The sequence below is a fragment of the Lissotriton helveticus genome, chromosome 1_1 (assembly GCF_964261635.1).
Source record: "Lissotriton helveticus chromosome 1_1, aLisHel1.1, whole genome shotgun sequence".
Lineage (NCBI taxonomy): Eukaryota > Metazoa > Chordata > Amphibia > Caudata > Salamandridae > Lissotriton > Lissotriton helveticus.
In genome coordinates, this window is record NC_136057.1 from 1701178368 (window position 1) to 1701203271 (window position 24904).

The following is a 24904-nucleotide window of genomic DNA, read 5'->3' on the forward strand; positions in this document are numbered from 1 at the left end:
ATTTGCTCAAACACTCTGTCCATCACCCCTTTTGGTATCCCTTTGTTCGCCCTAAGGTTGCAGGGTATGCCCAGACGTGGGTCCCTTGCTCACTTTGCCACTGGATTTAAGATAACCTGGCTGATGAGGGTTATGAACCCGAAACCGGTCCCAGGATGCTTGTTTCTGGTCCAGGGAAGACATGGCTTGGCAGTTCAGGATGGACAGTTCCCATGAGGCACAGGGTCAGACTAATTTGCATATGGCCATGTCTTAACTGGGGTGGCGGAGTGAGCTAAAGAATGATGGTGGATTAAATCCAGATCAGTTGACTGGGGGTGAGTGTTTGATTTGCTCAAACGCTCCATCCATGATCCCCTTTGGTATCGCTTTGTTCGCCCTAAGTTGGCAGGGTATGCCCAGACGTGGGTCCCTTGCTCACTTTGGGCCATATGTATCAACACATTTCCCCATAGACACAGAATGGGCAAAACCCTGTGATACATCTGGCCCTTTGCCACTGGATTCAACATAGCCTGGCTGAGGAGGGTTATGAACCCAAAACCGGACCTAGGTTGCTTGTTTCCGGTCCAGGGAAGACATGGCTTGGCAGTTCGGGCTGGACTGTTCCCATGAGGCACAGGGTCAGACTGATTTGCATATGGCCATGTCTGAACTGGGGTGGTAGACTGAGCTAAAGAATGATGATGGATTAAACCGAGATCAGTTGACTGGGGGTGAGTGTTTAATTTGCTCAAACGTTCCGTCCAACATCCCTTTTGGTATCGTTTTGTTCGCCCTAAGTTGGCAAGGTATGCCCAGACGTGGGTCCCTTGTTCACTTTCCCACTGGATTCAAGATAGCCTGGCTGATGAGGGTTATGAACCCGAAACTGGTCCCTGGATGCTTTTTTCTGGTCCAGGGAAGACATGGCTTGGCAGTTCGGGCTGGACTGTTCCCATGAGGCACAGGGTCAGACTGATTTGCCTCTGGCCATGTCTGAACCTGGGTGGTGGAGTGAGCTAAAGAATGATGTGGATTAAACCCAGATCAGTTGACTGGGGGCGAGTGTTTGATTTGCTCAAACGCTCCGTCCATCATCCCCTTTGTTATCGCAGTGGTCCAAGTGGCCCTGTCATGTGTATATAATTCCCTGTAAATATTGCCCAGTGCCAGTTGGCACAGTGTAAATTGTGTGATTACTATTCTAATGTGTTTTATGATAATACAAAGGCTATTTTTTATATAAGCTTTTGTGGAGTTACTTCTGTGGTGTGCCTAGTATGTTGTTGCTGTGTGGGTTGCGCAAATGCTTTACCCATGGCCTGCGGGATAAGCCGGACTGCTCGTGCCAAGCTACCAAGGGGGTGACCAGGGGTTACCTTTGGCATGTAACTCCCTTGCCCTGATTAGGGGTGGTTTCTGCCTGGCTTAGGCGCAAGCCCTATCCAACCAGAAATCCCATTTCTAACAATAATCACGAAAATTCATTAAAAAGAAAAGGAAAAAGAGATAAAATACAATAAATCCAGAGATACAAAAGTATGAATCACAATTTAACATACAAATCCCATATTATCATACCCCAGGTAGAGATTTTCTTCTTACTTGAGTTGCCCTAAGAAACCTTGCAAGTACCACACATGTATAAAGATTTGGAAGCATTTGCAGATATAAAAATGCCGGCATACATTGTTTAAAATGTTAAGATTTCAAGAAAGGTATAGTAAATGATCTTCTCAAGTCCATATAAAATTTACAAAAAACACTATGTGCATGGTTGATTGATATGGCACGTTATCACAAGGGCAAACAGATCCTTAGACCAATTATTAATGGTTGGGAAGCTTATCAGGCGGTGGAATATATTAAACCTAAAACATGTTAAAACAAACCTGTGTTGAGCATTAGTAACATTAAAAAGGTAAGGTTGCATGGAAAAGGTGGTTATGACCATTTGATCGTAATGCACAGTTGGTTTGGCCAGTTCCAAACGCAGTCTTAAATCCTCCAGTTGGTTTAGGCACTCTGATCTTACAGCCACATGCATCAAGCGATTTAGGAATCGCAAACGGTGCGAATCGCAAAAATCGTCCGTTTGCGATTCCTAAATCACTATTTGGGATGCATCAATCAAAAATACATGAAATCGCTATTTTTTGCGATTTCTAAAAATGCGATTGCATTTAAGGAATCGCAATTTGCGATTCCTTAAAGGCAATGCATGACATCTTTAAAAAATGCGAATTCGCAATTAGGAGGAAAAAATTACCATGAGGTTGGACCTCATGGTAATTTGCGAAAAATCTGAAAAATGCATTTTTGTGCTTTTTTCAAACTGTCATGTTGTGCACACACATGCCCTTAGGGCATGTGTGTGCACAGCATATGTGCATAGATTGATTGCAGGGGTGCAACAGGGTGTCCTTTGGACACCGCTGCACCCTTGAAATCGCAATCTCAAATTGCGATTAGCTAATTGCGAATCGCAAATTGAGATTGTCTTCCCATTCATTCCTATGGGCCTTTTGGCCCATAGGAATCAATGGGAAGGGATTCCTTAATTGCGATTAGCAAATTGTGAATCGCAATTAAGGAATAATAAGGAATCGTTAATAGAAATTGCGATTTTTTGATGCATTGCCGTTTGCGATTCCTTAATTGCGATTCCTTAATTTTCGCAATTAAGGAATCGCAAACGGCAACAATGATGCATGTACCAGTTAGTGCTTTCCTCGAAATGTTTGACAAGGTTTCAGGTTGATCATAAAATTCCGGACGACCAATGTTTGTCATAAAGTTCTTAATAAGCTTTAACCATGGAATCTTTAAGGCCAATTCTGAATCACAACAGTCCTTGACTATGGCCCGGTTCAAGTCCATGTAGTTCGAGGTCAATATTTTGTACCAGAGCAGGACTGAATCTTGACCAGGTTTATTAAATAATTAGCTCCCAGTTCAGAGTGACATACATGATTTGAAAGCTGGAAGGAAGTGCTAAAAGCTTTTTAAAAAAGACATTTTCCACCGCTTGGATTGATTCAACATTCCTGTTTCCCCATATTTCAGAACCAATCAATAGTTCTACATTTTCATAGTATATGGGTAACATTTCTTTCAGTAGAATATTTCCCTACTTCGTAGCAAAATTTCAAAGGGACATAATAGATCTTACGAATTGTAATCTTCTTGAATTAACAGCATTTTTCCAAGTCCCTTCACAATCAAATAAAATTCCCAAATAGGAGAAGGTCGGCGTTTGAAGTAAAATATCTTTTCCCACATAAATGTTACGTCACTTAGCTGCATTACAGCCCACTTTCATGACAAATGTCTTGCTTATGTTGATAAGTAGCCCCAGATTATCCATAAATAGGACAAAACTGTCAAGGAGACGCTGCAAAGCCAAGGGGGGTGCGCACCATAAGTACTGCGTCATTCTCATAAAGCAGAACAGTTATTGGCCGATGCTTTACATTTAACAGGTCTGCGCACTTACTAGCCAGTGTATTACCCAGGCTATTGATGTACAAATTAAATAAAAAAGGGGCAAGTACACACCCTTGGCGAACCCCTTTTTCAATTCTAAAGTGGCGAGTACACTCGCTTTTTATACCAAAACATACCTTGCGTTACTGTTTGCATATAGGTGTCTTAAAAGGTTATTAATGGTGAAATCAATACCCATTTAACTCCTCACTGACCACAGCTTATCATGGATTACACAGTCAAAAGCTGATGATAAGGCAACAAATACCGTAAATAAGTTACCACTTTTGATATGTACATATTTACCCAATAGCAAATTCAAATTGATAGCTTGCTCCATGGTGCCAGTTCCCTGACGGAAACCATATTGTAGGTCAGAGATCTTATTATTGTATTCCGCCCAACTTTGTAATCTGGCTAGAAGAATGCGGCCGACCACCTTGACCAACGAATTTTATAAAGAAATTGGTCTGTAGTGCGATGTGCAATTTCGATCACCTTTTTTAAATATAGGTACGATCTGGGACTCTGCCCAACTCAAAGGGAACCCCGTACTCTGATAGGATCTAAGGACGTGGGTAAATACATACTCATTTCCTGGCTGATTTGTAAAAAGTTAAATTAGAAACCTAGATAAATCGCAGCTTCGGGGCTTAAATTGTGCGGTCTTGCGCAAATATTTTACTTTAGAAAAAAACGTTAATCCTCAATGCATATGAAATCACTTTCAAATGCGTGAGTTCCAAATACCAGTTGTACTAAAACCTAGTGCATTTGATTTAATAGACTATAATGCAACATATTATCGTCAACGCTTCACGTTAAAGAAATACACTTCTTTTGAATTTTGAATCCACTTTATCATATTTTACATGATGTTTGTTATATGATTTACTTAGCAAACATATCAGGGCTCGGCTCGTACGCAGGTTCTAAGATCCAAGCCAGACCCTTAGTTCAGCTCTCCTTGTTAATTTGTGGGCTCGCACACATCTAAGCTATTCAATGCAGTGGTTGATGTACATTAAAAAAAAAGTATGGGTACTGCAGTGGGGACGAGGTCAGTGAGTGCAGAATCAAATGTGTGACTAAAAAGGACAAACTATTCTGCAACTATTTTGTTGATCTTTCACCATCAAGAAACTAGATATATAAATCAATGCACACTTTAACTGAAAATAAATTAAAGTTAAACTAATTAGTGGAAAATGCACTATTTTATGTTATAACACCTCTGTTGGTTAATGTGATCACTGCAGATGTCTATGTGTGCAACCACAGACCCATAGAATTGAATCCTGTTTGGTGTAAAAAGTGATTTGTATTTTTAGTTCTAGGAGGTCCCTGAAAGCACTGTGACTGTTTAAGTAATTATTTTAAAAGTGTATTGCACACAGTATAATCTAGGCTGCCACTAAATGTGCATATAAATTCATGTTAAAGATAAAAGGTGCTTCTAAAGTATAGATTTTAGTCATATGCAGATTATACCTAGTGCAAACATTTTTCATAACTGTCCAATAAAAGCAGAAACTCCACAGCTCAGCTTGGAACACCCTTACCATACCTCTCAAAAAACAAAATATATTTGCATTCAGGAAGCTTCAAGTGACTCCATCAATTAATGCCTAGACCGGCTCCAGAGCACCATTTATATTTACAGATTAACTAGTTGCACACATTTGCATTTCTTTCGGGAAACAGACACACTGACAAGAAGACTTGTTTGTTTTTAGTTGTATTCTCCCCTTTCAGGAACACAGCACAGGAGACCCCCTCCCTTCCACTTCATCTGAGAAATCTCAATTTTGTAACTTCTGTCCTTTAGCTGATAGGCTAAAATTTCAGACAAATGCCGTCTATTAAGCCAGCAATCTCAGACAAGGACATTTGGGTGTGTGAAAATTACAAATGGGTGGTCCCACTAGGCAGCAGCCATATGCACACCAATAGATTGAAGCCAAAATCCACAGAAACCAACATAGTAGTTTTCGGTGAGCAACCAGGTTTTGGAAAAAATACTTCTGGTTAAAGGATTTGGGTCCATGCCGTGTATCTGATTCCTGGAGCTTGGGGTTTTGATAGATAATTTACTGGCCATAGTCTCCCTTAGCAGTTTTATTTGCCGACCAGATGCTTCTATCTGAGCTAGCCGCATCGCATTCCCCATTCTTGGTATTCTTTCAACTATTATGAACTGATATACCATAACCTCTGATACCACCCAGTCCCTATGACTGTAATGAAGGCCACAGGCATAGTTCCCTGCTCTGGTAGAATAGGACTCGGAGTGAAACAACTTGCATGTGCTATCAAGGGCGGCCTCATTGCTCTGACTATGGTAGTTCTGCAGTGTAATAGGTCGCCAATGTGCTGTCCAAGATACTTGACAAACCAACCAATGACACTCCACCAGGTGTTCGGCCAGGTTTTGGAAATGTTTTGTAGATGAGCCTGTAGTTGGCCAATGGTTAATTCTGCCATAGCTTATCTTAATGGCATCTGACTTTTATAATTTTCTCTAAAATTAGGTTTTCCAAGAGCACAGTGAGAGTAGTAAGACTTGTTTGAAAATGGTCTTAAACTTATACAAAAATAAGTTTAATTTTAGATAAATATCATTCATCTAGACAGCCATTTAGCTATTGCACAGGCTACAAATACTGTGACACACTGGGCTTGAAGTCATGGGATGTGGCCCTCAACTGACGGACTATGTTACCACCAGATAGTAGCCACAGGTGCAGGAGTACAATCAGTGCATGTTATGCTTCTCTCCAGTCCTGTTCCATCAGTCGTCCACTCTTATCTACAGTCCTACAGGAAAACCGTCCATTCAGGAACTGAGCAGGCTCCTGGTATGCTAGTGTAACCTCTTTTGCCAGGTTCCTGCTTTTATCACTCATGCATCAAGTCCAGCCTTCATGTTTTTGGTTGTCCTGTGTATCCACTGTCACACAATTACTGCTGTGAAACCTCAGACAGACAGTCACAGCTTCTGCAAAGGGCTAACCTCAGACTGGGAAGCTGCAGCCTCTTTGAGAGAATTCATGCAATGATAGCTCAACAGGAAGTACTCCCTTCAGGAGCAAGTACCTCTAAGGCCAGAACTTTTAAACATGGTTCTCTTTATAAGGAAGCAGATGGAAGAATTCTCAGTAAAGACCTTGCCTTAATTTCCTTCTACATCCCACTGCTGATGCCAATTTAATGGTTCGAGAGAGACTATTATAATCTCATTATCTGTTGTGCTGTATTCCTATAGGCTCTGTATCGATCCCCCTATTCCTGACCCTGTTCTGGTTAATAATTAACTAGCAGCCATCCCACGATGCAAAAACCGTTATCTGATTAAGCCACACCACGGCACAGGAACGCGTTATCTGATTAGGTCATAACGCTTGCCATCTAATTAGGCAAGCACTATTCCTTCAGCCCCTGATAAGGCATACGGAGTTCTCAAAACAAATCAAACCTATGACAACCTGGGAAAATCCCTACAGCCATTGTTTTGATTTCACCGAGAACTTCAGTAAAGAATGTGCTAACGACCAGGTCGTATGACATCCTTATTGACGTATCTATGTCCATCCTTACGTCAATCTCGGCACCTTACAGGTATAAATATTACCGACATTGCCTTAAGCAAACACACGCGGTGGTGACGAGATCGGAGCAGCGAGACTTGCCGAAGAGGCCAGCACAGAGCGGACCCCGCTGGCGCTGCCCCGCCTTCCTGACGCGCTGAGAACGAGACGCTGCTTTTCTCCTGCCGAGAAATCCAGCTCCGGCGCTTCCAAGCAGCCCTCGCAGGCAGCTGGAATATCGAGACCAAAGACGAGAGATACTAGCCCTCAACCATTCTAGATCTCAGGTACAGAACTGAATAACCCCTTACAGAGAATTCTTGAGTCAGTCACTTGGCAAAACTAACTTAACTTAAACTGCTACTTAGCTACTCCCGCCCACGTATTAGGCTTAGGTCAGGTACACTGGGGTAGGCGTAGTTAGAAGCACCAGTTGAGTACGATTAGTCAAATGTATATATGTATGTATCTATTTTATCCATTTTAAATATCTTATGGCTTAGAAACCATATCAATGCTGTTACAGTATTATTTTATACTCCTGCTTTTATTGTATGCACTTTACTTAACCATAAGTATTGCAATAATATCGATTCATTTCTCTTGTACGAGAAAAGAGACTGATCAATAAATAACATCTTTTATTGAACACGCCCGTCTCTTCCTTTTCTCTACAATCTGGTGAAACTAGGAATGCACTGAACTGACTGAGTAAAATAAGTTGTCTTTTGTTTTCACACGACTCTAGAGATACACTCTTGATTAGGGGAGAGCAAAGTTGTCATGTTCTATGGTTGTCAGAAACTAAATCCCTTCTTGTCTATCCAGGGAGGTTAAACTCCTCCTTTCCTATTCGAGAAAATTTCTAGTGAACTCTGAGCTAGCTGGCAAACACAAAACTTTAAGTCTAATATCGTCAGTAGAAGACCTAGTTAACCTCCGTCCTAGGTCTATACTATTGAAGGTATTATTCCAATGCGCAGAGCCTATTGGGATAATAGGAACTACACTACATGGCGCCCAACGTTTGGTAAGGCGATAAAACTAACGCAAGACATTAGAGTAACTCAGTCGTGCTTTTTCACACAGAACCCCTTTTTTTCCCATAATACTCCAAAGACGTCTGGAGTGGGTGAAAGGTCATATCCGCCAAACCTCGCAGGAGGAGACTCCTATGTATGGTTCTTGGTTTAGTCAACGTTGAAGGATACACTGTTCCAAAATATTGTGCATCTAATCTTTGTTTCCATAAGAAACCTGATCTGCAAACAAACGGAATAACCTTCCTGTCGGTAAAATGGTAGACAGTGAAGAAGAAAGAGTGACAGCTAGAATAGCAGCTGAACTCGTAGCAGCTGATAATACTATGCAAGAAGCAGACCCGGATATAATACTCATCCCGGTCAACAAAAGGAAATCTGTAACTTTAAAACTTATAGAAAATGGACTGACACCTAGAGGTGGCACAGTCATATTCGTAATAGAGGCACACGAATATCAGCAGACAGAGGTATTCTATTCATGGATAAACTTTCCAGCAGCTAATGCTGTAACAAAGGTCTTCCACTATTACAAAACAGAGGAACCTCCTGATGAGTACATTCCTTTCGAGGAGGTGGAAGTACCACTCAAATTCCAAGAGCACCTGCTCTTGTTTGATGGCGCCCTAAAACATAATAATCACATCACCAGGCTCGGTCCACTAGGTAGACCAGGAGCAACGTGGCCGGTCCTAGCCGGATACACACCACATCCAGACATTGAAGAAATGCCTGCAGCAGCTCTTTTTAATACAATTAAAACAATTAATAAAAGTACATAGACAATTAGTCCAATATGTAATGCGGACTTCAACAATCCAACCAGCAATCAAAATTCCACAGCTGACCCCTCATCAGGGGAACACAAATAAAATTACACCACAGAACATACAGTCCTGTCTAGGTAAAGTACCCGCAAAAAGGGAACAAATACCTTTCTGGCTAGCACAAAAAATCACTCAAATAGAGGCGGTGTTTCCAGACACCACCCCTGTTGAGAAACACAGGATTCTGACTATCTGTCTTCCAATGGGAATCGCACCACACGTGGAGGACTGTGACACTTGGGGTACAGTCTTTGCTTCCGTATACACAAAAACACATGGTGTACCATCCATGTCAGTAATACCAGATGTGCTAAAACAAATTCAAGATGAATATGGTCCAGAACCCGCTTTAACTCTTGGTATGAAATTACTGAAAGACTTCAAGCAGGTCTCGGCTATATTATTAGCCAACATAAAGGGAGAAGCAGCAAGCGTGGCGATCCGCCAAAGGTTAAAAGAAACAGATATAGCAGACCAACCAACTGAAATTGCCAGAATCATAGAAAAATCCTATGAAGAACTAGGAAGAGATAGCCTGGGTGGAATACCGGTGAAACCTCAACTAATTGAAAGTCCAGAAAAAATATTTATTAAAAATAATTTAACAACACAAAAAAAGAGCTGGGAAGGAAATAAACAATCCTATCCTAAAGAAAAAAGATTCCAGACCAGAGGAAGGTCTCCTCGGCGGAGAGAAAGATCTCCTGACCAAGGACGCAAGTCTCCCCAAAGGGAGCCCTCTGTGAAAAAATACAACCTTAGAAATAGGGATAATATAAAGAAACCTGATAGATATCAAGATAATGATACACGTCCCTCTCAATCTTTTCAGACTTCCTCGCAGAAATCGGAAAGAAGAGGACGATCAGAACACAGGGAAGAGCACGTCAAGTCCAAAGACAAGGTACCTGCTCATCCAAATAAAAAATTACAATTTCCAAAAAAGAAGGTAGCCAGCATTAAAGTAATCAATAATGCCGAGAATACTGAGGACACAACTGAAAAACGGAGAATGGGCTCAGACAATGCTAGACAGCGCAGCAGAAGTGAGCATAGCTCGCAAAGTCCTTATGAATCATCTGGAGACAGTGGACACGAATGAATACAGTCAGGTGGAAACTGCAGACACCAGAGTTAGCAAACCTCACAAAATATATGAAATAACATTACGTATAGAGGGGGATAAGACTAGGAAAATAAGGGGTCTATTTTGGGATAATCTCTCCCAGGGCTATGACATCCTTCTAGCTGAACGAGACTGGCCACCTGAGTTTGTCAGTGTGTGCCCTCATGGCGAAGAAATAATTATGCCTGCCTTCTCAAATCATATTCCAATTCGTAAAAAATATACACTTGCAAGAAAGTGGGCAGTAGCTCTAGCTCCTGCTTTATATACAAATCATGTAGGATGGGATAAGGACTCTCCTTCTCATAAAATCCAGTTAAAATCACAACCTACTGCACAGAGGCAGTACCCAATTAAGCAAGAAGCTAAAAAACAGGTAAAAGAGATCCTAGATCAACTTGAATACCGGGGGGTGATTGAAACTTGCACCTCACAAATGAACAACCCTTTGTTTCCTGTCGCCAAACCAGACAATTCATATCGTCTTGCTTTGGATTACAGACACCTTAACTCATGTTGCAAAACGTTTGCAGTGCAAAACTCCCATAGTGCTGCACTAATGAATAACATAGTGCGCAAAAAATACAAAACAACATTAGACATCTCTAATGGATTCTTTTGTCAAAATATAGCACCAGAGAGCAGATATTTGACTGCGTTCTCGGTAAATGGCTCGCAAAAAAGTTTCTGCCGTTTACCCCAGGGGCACAAGAACAGCCCAGGATTATTCTCAGCGAGAGTAACAGAATTACTACAAACATATGATGACGAGGCATTATCTTATGTCGTCGACATTTACCTAACAGATGATGACTTGGATACTCACTTGAAGAGAGTGAACACCATAATACTTGGGTTCGCAGCAGAGGGTTACAAATTCAACTTTAAAAAGTCTAGAATTGCCCATCTAACAGTCCTGTTTTTCGGATATGAATTATCAAGTGAAGGCAAAAGCCTGGCTGACAATTTCCTAGAGAAATGTGCTGTACTCCAAGCACATAGAACACTAAAAAACCTACAATCAATTCTAGGCTTCCTAAATTTCGGAAGAACATACATTGCAAATTACGCAGAAAGGGTAAAACCCCTTTATGATCTAATAAAACCAGATTTTAAAAGTATCAATTGGACTCAAAAACACACAGAAATTTTGAGATCTTTACAAACAGACATGTTAATTAAAACAAAATTAGAAACACGTGATAACACACGCAATCTTGTGATCCGAGTCATCCCAGGAAGATGCGGATTCACATACCTGACCTCTAATGAGGGAGAAAAGGTACCAATTGCATACAAATCACACTTGTACACAGAAGCTGAAAAGAAGTTCAGTATTAAAGAAAACATTGTTCATGCAGTTCAAACGGCTATAGCAAGAGAAAAAGACAACGCTGACGGTAGACGTATCACAGTCAGAACAGCGGAGTCAGCCTTTGAGGCATTAACAACCCCATGTAATTTACCAACAACAGCGTTGAATCCAGAATGGATACAATGGGTGAATTCAATTACAACGGACAGAGTAAAATACTACTTTGATCCAGAATTAAAGGAATTAAAATATCTAGAATATGAACTGACATACCCTCTGCCAATCGACATTCTGCCCTTACGACGGTACGCCTGTGTAATTTATACAGACGGCCATGCTCAACCACCAGGGTGGGGAGAACAAGCATATAACCCCACAGGTGAAATCACAAAAGAAGTGTGGCACGGAGGGAAACTGAGACCTCTGCTAATAAAAACACACTCAGTAGAAACTAATTCAGAAGAACAAACTGAAATAATAGCATTGAATATGGCGCTAGATAATGCAGATTGCGAATTCCCGACACTTATAGTGTCCGATTCATATTACTGCGTCAAATCATATAACAACGATTTTCAGAAATGGATTCAAAACGGTTACAAAGATGACACAGGTGCAACAATAAAGCAAAAAGTGCTTTGGAAACAAATTGTTCTTTTGCAGAAAGAACTACCAAAAACTCACGTGATACACTCACTGAGTCATCAGCGTGATGGCGTTCACGTTGCAGGGAATTCATTGGCTGAAAAAGCCACAACGGCAGCAACTGAATCGGCTTCCGTAGTTAGTAAAAAGCGTGCAGTAAAATACATTGACGGTGAAACAGTGCTGGCGGTGAAAACGTCATCAAAAGGCGACTGCTCAGCACTACCGATCAACTATCCACTCAATTATACATACATAATCGATGCAAACTCCGTTCCTTTTGCTCGAATCCCTGGAGTGGGGGATAGAGTAATTCCAAACACGGACAGGAGAGGCTTGTTAATAGCAGACGCACATATGGGTGAGGGTCTCAGACACCTCAAATTAAAGGATTCTCTGGAAGAATTACAATCAACGTACTGGTGGCCAGGCATGAGCCTGCAGCATCACATTTTTGTAAAAAAATGCCCTGACTGCAACAGAGAACGCAGTGGCGAGAGAAACGGTATATTACCATGGCGTTTCACTCCAGAATGGATCAACAATAAAAATTAATGCGTCCAATTAACATATAAAGATTATTTTTCCACTTGTAATGTAGACCCCAGCACTCGGCTGACGTCTGGACTGTTATAAAAAGATTTGCGAGTCTATAATGGCATATACGCTTGAAGCATGCTACGTTTGGCTAAATGTTTTTTCCTCTTGCACAAAAGCGTGTGGAAAAACATGGCCAAATGAGCATAGCATAGCGGGACTCTTCTCACTTCCTACCTGAGGGAACGGGATGGTGTAAAGAAAAAACCAAAGGCATAAAGCAATCTATAACAGCGAAGGTATTAGGTTCGGGAGCTGGGTGGGTCAAACATCTAATAAGTGTCCAACGTAGTCTAAACAACCTGCCAAGAAATTCTCTGAGGGGATTCAGTCCGTACGAATTATTGTTTGGAACTAGAATGATGGTCTTAGATCTTGACAGTCAGACTTCAGTGGTTAAAGAAAAAAGCTTTGATATCAAAGATCGTTTGGCTATTTTACAGGACTTAAACGAAACAAGGAAAGACCTGAGCAACATAAAGTTGAAACAACAGCCAACGACCACTGAAGAAGAACCACCTGTCCCAGCAAGACCTGTCTGGATTCCAAAAGTCGGGGATCTAGTCAGAGAAAAGATCGCGGTAAAGAAGGAATTTGGGCCTTCTTACAGAAAAGCAGTTCCTGTCTTGTCTATCAACGGGACAAGATCAGTAGTACTACCGCCCCTTGCTGGTAAAAAGGAGAACAGAGTTGTATCAATCGACCTGGTAAAACCACAATCATGTGGCCGATAACAAACAGTAGGCCAAGTGGACTCCCGATAAGTAGTAGAACACCAAGGTTTGCTACAAACACAGAGGTTCAATCTAAGAGGCTACTCACATTTGAAATGCCTACAGAACAACAACAAGGACTATGCAACAATGCTATGGAACTTAAACCTCTAAAAACCCAAATAAAAACATTTAGCAGAGACACACCAATCTACAATGAAGTAACAGATGACTATGCTGCTGCAACAAAACACACTAATAAAGCAAACAGTAATCCTGAAGCAATTGGAACAATAGACAGAACGGCATCCGGCTACTTCATCAATTTCAATGATTCATCTGAAGATCTGAGTGAATCAAAGAAACAGACATCAACAAAAACCTTTAAAGATAAAGCTAAGGAACTTTTTCAACATCTGAAAGAAACCTATCTAATTTCTCCATGGATTGAATTCTGGGTGGCCTTAGGTGCACGTATCCTCATACTTTGGCTCATCATGGTACTATGTTTGGGACATTTCATTGAGGGAAAATATGTTAAAATGGACACAGCAAGCCAGAAAATCAACTTGGTCCTCAAACCACACACATCTTCACACGTCGAGAAAAGAGAACTTTCTTCAGTCAACTTCACAGCCAATCCTATACCCGGTGGGGTAGCATGGGACAATACCGATTATGAAATCTTTGGTCCGGTTGAAATCCTGAAGTATCCACATCAAATTAAGATCTCATTGAGTGACTTTGTAAAACCAAGCACATTTGCTGATGATTGGGACTTTGAAAGTATTAATGATATGATGTCTGACCTAGTGATGTCTGCTAAATTTACAAAACATGATTATTTGCAGGGTTCGTCTAATTATGATAAGATGTTCTACTATAATCACTTTAGTAACCATTATCTGCATAAATCTGCACAACCTAGAAATTTTTTAAATTATAATCAATTGGAACACTGTGCAACCCCTCCAAAAGGTAGCTCAAGAACTTTTTATGACAAATATTCATATTTTTCAGGGTTCAACACAAGTAATGCAGAAACATTTTATTTCAAATTGTCAAACAGGACAGGTACGAAGACCATGCTTACAAACACTAAATTGATATATTCAGACTCATTTTTTGAACAAATGAATACATTTGGGTTTGATTACTGGGACAAAAATGTTGAAGTAAAAAGTGTTTGGGGTACAAAAGAATGGCAAGTACAAGGTATAGAATCATTGTTTAGAGCCTGCATGATCCCAGAACAAATTATATTTTTGAATGACACTGTTCAACAAACTACCTGTCTTGGCCTAGCCAAAATCAAAGATTTAAACAAACCGTCTAGTCCAAAGCCAACAATGAACAGTAATAGCTCTATAGATGAGGAGATAGACATAAACAATATATTAAGCCAAAACAGAACACATCCTGATTGGAAACAATGGTTGATCTGGCCCACAGATACTAATAACTGTCAAGACAGATTCCTGAACAAAATACAGGGGTTCACATTGACCAGGCCAGACCCTAGATATTCCCAAAGACAACACCCAGGGATAATTACCACGTACAGTGTGGGCAAACTCTGCCTTCAATGGCTACAAACATCCACACTGGCAGAAATTAAGCAACACCTAACTTTACTTACTGATGGTGCTGACTTGCGTGATTTCATTATGGGACCGCGCAAACAGCGTCAAAAACGCTTCATAGCAGCCTCTGTATATGCAGCTTATAACGAAGCCGGGAAAATAACTCAAATTGAAACATCAGAGAGAATACGGGAAATTGACAGTATTAATTTGGAAAAATCACTTTCTGTAGTGGACAATGGGTTAATGACTCTGTCCTCCAGAATATACTCTTTGGACAGCATTGTGTCTTCAGCAATCGACATAATATCGCAAGACTTACTGTTGTTACAACACGGTCAGTCCCAATTGCGTTCTATTGTACAGCTAGGCTGGACGTTACAAAATCTGCGTTCAGGCTATGTGCCTTGGCGTTTAATCAACACAACGTCACTATTCAATATCTTTAACCTTACTGATAAACAAATCAGTATGGCACAGAAGGGTGCTGATTATACAATCCTGAGCATTGAGAAACTCGAGAGATTCAGTAAAACATGGGATAATTAATATTCCAATATCTACTTTCAGGTTTCAATACTGCCAAAAATATATACAGGCTGGCATGTACGAAAAATTGGGAAAAGGGTACATTAAGTCAACATGGAACTTGCCCTATTCACATGCATGTGTCAGTAATAAAGGCCAGAAAGTGTTTCTTAGTGGCAATAATTGTGCGATGTCACTAAGCGGTACACTTCTGTGTAATGGTATTAGTTTACACGGAGCCTGTGAAGGGTCCTCAAATAACCTTTCATGCCACCAGCTAGGCACACCTGCAACACAAATAGAACCATTCTTTAGGAGACTATCGAACGGGAGTTACATTGTAATTGTAGACCGCAGATGTTGTAGTTTGCTGCCCGGAATACCTTATCTCATAACTACGACTGCGAAGGTCATGTGCTGTGAACGAGTATTGTTCCCCAGCGCAATGCCAGACAGGGAGGCAAGGTTATGGCCGAATTTGAAAATTGCTTCTATTCGAATTGATACTTTAAGCAGAATGAAAACAGTGCTCCTTCAGACGCCGACCCAGCTCACGTCATCAAAAAGAAACGTATGATCTCCAAGTTGCAAGGACAACGGCAGAGATTCATTCATTGTTATCAACTAATTCCCCCATACATTTCGCAGAAATCCTGAACGAAATCTTAAATATTTCTGATACCAGTGGAGTCTCAAATGTATTTAAGACAGTGTTTTCGGGGGCTTTAAAACCATTCAAAGCCATTCTGGGTATTTTTCCAGACTTCGTCCATTCAATCTTTGGTGGACTTCCTCTCCTTTTGGGACTAGTGGCAGGAATCCTATTTTTGATCCTGTTATTTCGCTATGGCAAACCGTGTCACAGACAAAACACCAGCGACAAGGGAAGAAACAATCCTAGCCATTGGATACCGGGACCGGATATCTAAAATCCTTGGACTATCCCGGCTTAGAGACCTGAACATGACTTGGTTTCTTTCATTTAGACCGATGTGGCAAAGATGTGTTTTACCTGTATTAAGGTGCTTGCTATGCGGAGAAGAATGCGTGTTGGACACCTGTCTGACGCTACAATCGGATGCGCCAATGGATGCAGAAACTTTGTTGGGTCCAGTCACGGCTCATGCATTGTGCTGTCCCCAGCGGCTACCAATCCTGATGACGGCATTCGTGGAAACTTCACCACTACGATTGAGGGGTAGTGAGGTTCAAGATGAAAGCAGCATCAATCAGGTACGACCTTCTGTCAGCTATGCTGATCAAAACATCAATGGAGGCAATCATGCTCATGAATGCATGGTGACCACTTTTTCCGAGTTAGTGGAACTTTCACAGGAAGCTGTTGACAGCTTTTTCGACAGTCTAAATGATATGATGTTCTCACCAGAGCAGAAATAATGACTTTTGAGCAAGCTAGCACGCGGCGTTCCAACCACCATGAATTTGGCCTTCAACTTTAATGATAAAGTAACGTGAACAATTTTTCTCCAGTCTACGACAGCAGATTTTTTCAAAACCCCCAAAATATTTTTATGGTTTTTCGGGACACTTATCTTCTGCTTAAAGTAGAAACTATTCTTAGAGAAATAAATTTCTATTTTAGGAACTTTAGAGACATTAGCTGTCTTCTGGCATGTTAATGGATATTTTCATTTGTGATGAAATGGTCTCGCATTTTTTCTTCTGTATTAAGAGCCATTTCATGTGTTATTTTCATATCTTATTAATAATGATGTATAAATATGCGTGATTAATTTAGCATTCCTCTACTGCTTATGTGCATATAGTGCATATGATTATATTTTTCTCGTGTATTACATAATTTCGAAATGCATATGGATGTATTTTGGGGTGGTGAGGTATACACATACGTCACTGTATATTTAATATGCCTAGATTTGTAAACATGGACATAGTCTGCGTGGAGTGGGTGTGATGTATTCCTATAGGTTCTGTATCGATCCCCCTATTCCTGACCCTGTTCTGGTTAATAATTAACTAGCAGCCATCCCACGATGCAAAAACCGTTATCTGATTAAGCCACACCACGGCACAGGAACGCGTTATCTGATTAGGTCATAACGCTTGCCATCTAATTAGGCAAGCACTATTCCTTCAGCCCCTGATAAGGCATACGGAGTTCTCAAAACAAATCAAACCATTGACAACCTGGGAAAATCCCTACAGCCATTGTTTTGATTTCACCGAGAACTTCAGTAAAGAATGTGCTAACGACCAGGTCGTATGACATCCTTATTGACGTATCTATGTCCATCCTTACGTCAATCTCGGCACCTTACAGGTATAAATATTACCGACATTGCCTTAAGCAAACACACGCGGTGGTGACGAGATCGGAGCAGCGAGACTTGCCGAAGAGGCCAGCACAGAGCGGACCCCGCTGGCGCTGCCCCGCCTTCCTGACGCGCTGAGAACGAGACGCTGCTTTTCTCCTGCCGAGAAATCCAGCTCCGGCGCTTCCAAGCAGCCCTCGCAGGCAGCTGGAATATCGAGACCAAAGACGAGAGATACCAGCCCTCAACCATTCTAGATCTCAGGTACAGAACTGAATAACCCCTTACAGAGAATTCTTGAGTCAGTCACTTGGCAAAACTAACTTAACTTAAACTGCTACTTAGCTACTCCCGCCCACGTATTAGGCTTAGGTCAGGTACACTAGGGTAGGCATAGTTAGAAGCACCAGTTGAGTACGATTAGTCAAATGTATATATGTATGTATCTATTTTATCCATTTTAAATATCTTATGGCTTAGAAACCATATCAATGCTGTTACAGTATTATTTTATACTCCTGCTTTTATTGTATGCACTTTACTTAACCATAAGTATTGCAATAATATCGATTCATTTCTCTTGTACGAGAAAAGAGACTGATCAATAAATAACATCTTTTATTGAACACGCCCGTCTCTTCCTTTTCTCTACAATCTGGTGAAACTAAGAATGCACTGAACTGACTGAGTAAAATAAGTTGCGTTTGTTTTCACACGACTCTAGAGATACACTCTTGATTAGGGGAGAGCAAAGTTGTCATGTTCTATGGTTGTCAGAAACTAAATCCCTTCTTGTCTATCCAGGGAGGTTAAACTCCTCCTTGCCTATTCGAGAAAGTTTCTAGTGAACTCTGAGCTAGCTGGCAAACACAAAACTTTAAGTCTAATATCGTCAGTAGAAGACCTAGTTAACCTCCGTCCTAGGTCTATACTATTGAAGGTATTATTCCAATGCGCAGAGCCTATTGGGATAATAGGAACTACACTACACTGTTCCACATGATTTCCTTCTCATTCTCAGATCTTAATACTGAATATCGCCACTAAGAAAATAGAGATACAAGAATATAGTGGGCAAAACAGACCGACATATTAAAAGTAAAGTGCATATAGAGGAAGCCTAGATTTACTCTTCCTAACTTCACATCTACATAATTTGAATATATATCAATGTACACATATATGGATCTATGTATAGAAATGTATACTTGCGTTTTGATATTTCCGATTCACTTTCTGTGTACCTCAATCTGTGTACCTCAATATTCTAGCTTTGATATTCAGGGGGCGTATTCTTTCTCTTCCAGCATAGCCTCATCCTCATAAGACATTTGCATAACACAAGCTGTAACTCCTATAAATCACAGATATTCATGGGCTTTCAGTTAAACAGGTTTCCCTGTAGGTTAGGGTCCCCAGCAGCGCTGGGTCTGTAGGGACCCATGTTATGCCCCAGTCTTGAGCCCGGAACACTCATCCTTATCCCCCACCATTAATCTTCTTTCAGCCCTGGATTCTGTCTCAAACATGAATAAGTTTGAAAATCCATCAAATCAGGTTTCTACGTTTAGAATAAAGATGATGTGTTAAGTGAGGTCTCAAGGAAATTCAGATATGCGTGAAGGTGTCAGCATAGTAAAGTCACCAGTAAAAGTCTCCCAGAATTGGGATAAGTGGAAATCTGCTCTCTTCTAATGGTGTGAATGCTAATTAAAAAAAATGAAACTTCAACAACAATCATATCTCTTCAAGCCCCACCAGGAACCAATCATAGGAGGTCCCTAGCCACCACAGGAGCTGTAGTGGTCCTAAAGGGAATAGCTTCTGGATACCTAGTGGCATAGTCCACCACCACTAGTATGTAATGTATCCAGATGCTGTTGGGTGGTTTAAGGGACACACAATGTTTAAATGATTAAACTAGATTGTGATCTGTCAATGTGCAGCCAAATTTCCACCGTCGTTGGAACCTGCACGAACATCATCAGACAATTGAGAAAGTTAGCCCCCCTCCTTTCTCATTCTATGATGCGCTCAATTGTAGCAGCAACCGTCATTTCACGGATCGACTATGGGAATGCCCTGTATCTTGGCCTCCCAAAAACATTGACAAACCGACTTCAGGTCGTAATGAATGACGCCGCACGACTGATCTTCGGAGTACCCAGACGAACAAAGGCCTCCCCTCTACTCCAAAATCTTCATTGGCTCCCTGTTAAAGAGAGGGTTGAGTTTAAGAGCCTCTGTATAGCGCATAAGGCGATCTACGGCCATGCGCCGGCATATATTAAAGCCCGTCTGGAAGTATACAGTCCGAAGAGAACACTTAGGTCATCGGATTCTCAGCAACTGGTTTGCCCCCGCTATAAATTGGTGACCAAGGGAGGGAGAGCCTTCTCTGTTTTGGCCCCTCAGTTATGGAACAAGCTGCCTGAGGGGCTACGCAGGGAGGCGAATCTCCTACGGTTCAGGAAATCCCTGAAAACACTGTTGTTCAGAAGAGTCCTGACCGTAATGTAGGCCTGTAGTGGTGTCTCTCGGAGGAGTGAAGCTAAGTTATTGTAACAACATCTATTTCCAATGCGCTTAGAGGCCTGTAGGTGATTGAGCGCGTTACAAATCTAAACTAACAATAACAATAACAACAATGTCTATCACTACCCTCTCAGAGGGAACCCCAACCACTGGAAGTAGAATTAAGGGGGCCTTTGCAGTTCCACCTGACTTACCACTGGCTTCGCAAGTGACACAGGAACAACAAAACTCCTTGGTATCCTCAGACATGTGGTACCAGTGAAAGAGAGGGACAAGCCTGCCCCAAGTCTTGCTTTGCCCAAGATGTCCTGCAAGGGGGATGTGATGTACTAGGGACAATAGAAATCCCCTGAATTTCTGAGGTATGACCAATGTCTTGTTGGCACCAGGCTTGGGGTCTCTACTCTTAGAAAATAGGAGCCCATCTTCCTAATAGATCCTATGGGACCCACTGATAATCCCTACCCCCTCAGCAGCAGCTTGCTGTCTGAGCTGTTCAAGAGAGGGGCAGGTTTTCCGTTCCAGACTGAAGTCTGTCCTGGAAGGGCCCCCTGGCCCCAAGAACTCTGCCGTGCCTGGCCCAAGTTCCTCTGGAACAGTTCCTTCACAGGGGCTGAGGTATTCTCCCTCAGGAGACTGATACTCACTAGGAGCCTGGGAGGAGGATAAATATTTACCCTTCCTGGTCCATTTTTCCGAATCCAGGGCTCCCTCTGTGTCTAGTCTCTTGGCCTGAGCCCCAGTGACCGCAAAGGCAGAAATACCCATAATCTCTACATGTGTCCTGAACTCCATTTCAGGCCAAGCTGAAGCTTCTAGATCATTGCCCAATAGACAGTCCACAGGTAGGTCTTGGAAAGCATTGACGTGGTAAAGAAAGGACAGAAAAGCGAAGGAGAACCAAAGGTAGGTTGAGTAAGAACCCTCACTCACCACCTAGTGGTGACATGCTTCATCACTGGGTTCCCACTGGAAAGACCTAGCGTCTTTCCAGTGTGCTACGACGCCTGTTTTGCAGCAGAGCTTGTTGTTGTGAGTGTTGTCCTTGTCCAGACATGTTATATATAAAAATAAATAAAAACTTCTGATTTATTTATTATTAATGAAACACTGTAATGATGTTGTGCTGACAATACATAACATTTTTCTTACAGGTACTGACCCCAGCAACTTGCTGCCTGGGTCTTAACCGGCCTTAAGCCGTGAATATTTTGGAAGAAATTTCCTTATATTTTAACTTTTTCACACATTATTCCTCACGGCTGGGTGCACCTTAGTGCGTGCATACCACCGGAGGATCACTGTCCTTTGGTCCTGATGAAAGCAGAGCGACTTGGGCTCATCCAGCAGAAACATGTCGACCATTTTTCACTCAGTGGACTAGGTGTCTCTAATTATTAAGACTCATCCTATGTTTCCACTTTAAATTGTTTTTAACTAATGCCGGTTGGACTTTGAATAAAATAGTTGATTGTCACAACTACGCATTTTTTAATTGCACTCACTTAGCACAATTTGGTTTTTCTGTTTGCACCCTCAACACTCACAACAACCAGCTCCGCTGCAAAACAGGCGTCGTAGCACACTGGAAAGACGCTAGGTCTTTCCAGTGGGAACCCAGTGATGAAGCATGTCACCACTAGGTGGTGAGTGAGGGTTCTTACTCAACCTACCTTTGGTTCTCCTTCGCTTTTCTGTCCTTTCTTTACCACGTCAATAGTTTCCCCCGTATGTGGTGTCTTGTTCCATCACTCTTCAGTTGTTTATGTAATTATTCCTTTGGGGTAAGAGAGTGCTCTGCCATACCCTTACTCTCTTTTTGTTTATCAGCAATCAGAAAGGTCTTGGAAAGCCACATCTCTTTTAGGGCCGCTAACCACCCTAGCTGAGATTCACAACTAACAAGGATCAGTCCTGACATTGCTAGCATTGGTCACTTGGTAAATTTGACCAAGTATGATCTGATCAGGAGACACAAGTTTCTCTGTCACCATAGTGACACTGGCCCCTGTGTCCCTATATGCCACAGCTTGAATCTTGACCATTAATGAGTAGCTGTTGTCTGTACTTGCTCAAGTTAGTGAAACTTACAAGTACAGTGGCAAGTTCCCTGTCACTGTCACAGACAATAACAGCCTGAGTGGGTTTTCTGACTAGACCAGTACCCACTTCAAAAACCAAGGTTAGCCATACTAATCCCTTGGGGCACTACTACTACATGTACTGATGCTAGGGGTGCTAGTTGCCGTAGGGGCTGTAGTAGTAGTTTCCTTGGTGCCAGATTTAGAACAATTGGTATCCCTTGCTAGATGGCCTTTTTCCTTACACAGGTAACACCAAGGTTTCTCATTGGAGGAGGAAGAGGTTTGGGACCCACCCTCCAGAGGAAAATTTTTGTGGACCTTGTGAAGACTCTTTCATATCTTTACTGTTCGCCCCACCCTTCTATTGGGCCTTAGAAGAATCTTGTTTCTTCTGGTCACCACCACCATGAGACTTCTGCTTGACCCTAGTGTGGACCCATTTGTCTGCCTTCTTTCCCAATTCTTGGAGAGAGGTCAGATCAGAGTCCACCAGGTACTGGTGCAGTTGTTGATTTTGACAAATATTAAGGATGATTCCCGGCGCAGCCACTCATCCTTTGTCCTCCCAACAACAAAATTAGGAGCACCAAATCTAACAACGCTCCAAAGTACAGACTGGATACAAGTAAGGACGGCTCCTGAGAAACATTCGGTTGAGGTGTTCCTCGACAAGCTGTGCCCAAAATGCCCTGGGCAGGCAGTGCTCACTTGAAAGGTCAGTCGCAAAACCCAAGCTCACACTACAGGACTCTTGGTCCTGGGAGTGGGAAAATGTGCACAGCAGGGGGAAAGGGATGGCCAGTCCAGGTGACACTTTTCTTTTGTAAAGGAAATCCTGCAGGCGTCATATCCCCCTACTGTGCACATCTTCCCACTCCCACCCCATGCTGCACCGCACATTAAAATTGTTAGGTGAAATCCCTGCCTTCAGGGAAGGATAGCACCTCCGTGGCAGCCTATCTCCAAGAAAACAAAGTGGGGGGGGGCAGTGCGGTTTGCTGAAACTTTGTAGAGGACAGTTTGCTTACTTTCGGTATTGTAGTGCATGTAAATCAGCCGCACGAGCTGAAGACGACACAGGGGGGGGGCTGAAGCCCCTTTAGCCCAATGGGCGTTGCGCGCCTGTCACTCAGCCTTCTCCCGCCCTCTCCCCACTGATATTTCTTTTTCCCCTGCTTTCACACTCATCTTTGCTGGGCCTCTCCGTGCTTGTTCCCAGACCTCACAGCATGTGGTTACTGCTTAAAAACCCAAGGCTGGTAGGGGGCCTCACACCTGACACGGAGACCCTTTGAACGCTATGCCCCTCCTACATCACTCCTGGTACCCGGATATCTCATTCCGGCTGCATCACAAATGATGAGCAGGTTGGAGAGAACCCAGGCTGCAGCTGTGAACCGCTGATGACAATGACGACAAAAGGGGCCATTAGACCAGCGAAGAGGCCTGGCTGAAACGTTTCCAACAAATTGCTTTTGTGCGCAGTAGATGTGATGGGCACTTTTATTCTGCCTCTTACTGTGAGATAGCCTCTTTCCGAGTCTAGGCTACCACAGAAAGGAGCTTCGGATATGCGGGTAAAATACAGTTTGAGGGAGGCGTATAAATCCTGTTAAATGTAAAAGCAGAGATTGGAGCAACCCTGGGGGTGATTGATGTGCTAGAGAACATATCTCAGTAGGTTGAAGCACCCGTTGCATGGATGTCTGCGTTACCGGCGGGCCAAAGGTTCACATTTCGGTAAGGAAGGCTCAGCTTTTCATTCTTTTGAGGTCACTATAATGATTAATTTGGCTCTCTCTGTTAATATCAACTGCTCCCATTCAAAACATAGTACAACTGTGCATTGGTACAACGCTGACCTTTTATACATGTGCACAATGCAGCGGGGTTCAAAATTGTGACTCTGGCATCAGTGACATCAGGTAAATCTCTGTTAGTCCTTTGGTACATCTAAGGCACAATGAAATAAGCACTGGCAAAGCCAATAGGTGTGTGTGTATATATATTCTGACGTGCACCTGTGGCCTTAACTCAGAGGCGCAACTAGAGCCAAATTTCGGGGGGGGGAGGCTGAACCTTTAATCAGTAGGCTGAGTGGAGCTGCAGGGGCTCTTAGAAGGGGTAAAACAACTGCAAGGCCTAATTAACATTCGAATGGTCTTTTAAAGACCTGTAAAACGTTTGGGCTCTGTGTGTGCCCGGGATCTGTCTCATCCCGGGCTGCCACACACGACGGGGGGGGGGGGGGCTGAAGCCCGGTGAGTTCAATGGGTATTGCGCGCCTGCCTTAACTACATTGGTAGTACGAAGCTGCAGGTGCACGTCAGAATATTGCAGCATATTAGAGCCATCCTACACAGTGACCCAGTTTACCCTGTGGCACATTTCAAAAGATGTCATGCAAATTACATTAACTGTCTAACCTATCGCGTGATTAGTGCTATACCAAAATCAAAAAGAGGAGGTAATATGGAACGTCAGCTTTGACAACTAGAAACAAAGTTCATTCTTGAACCTGACAGTAAGTGGCCACAGGGTTTGAATAATACAGAGGATATG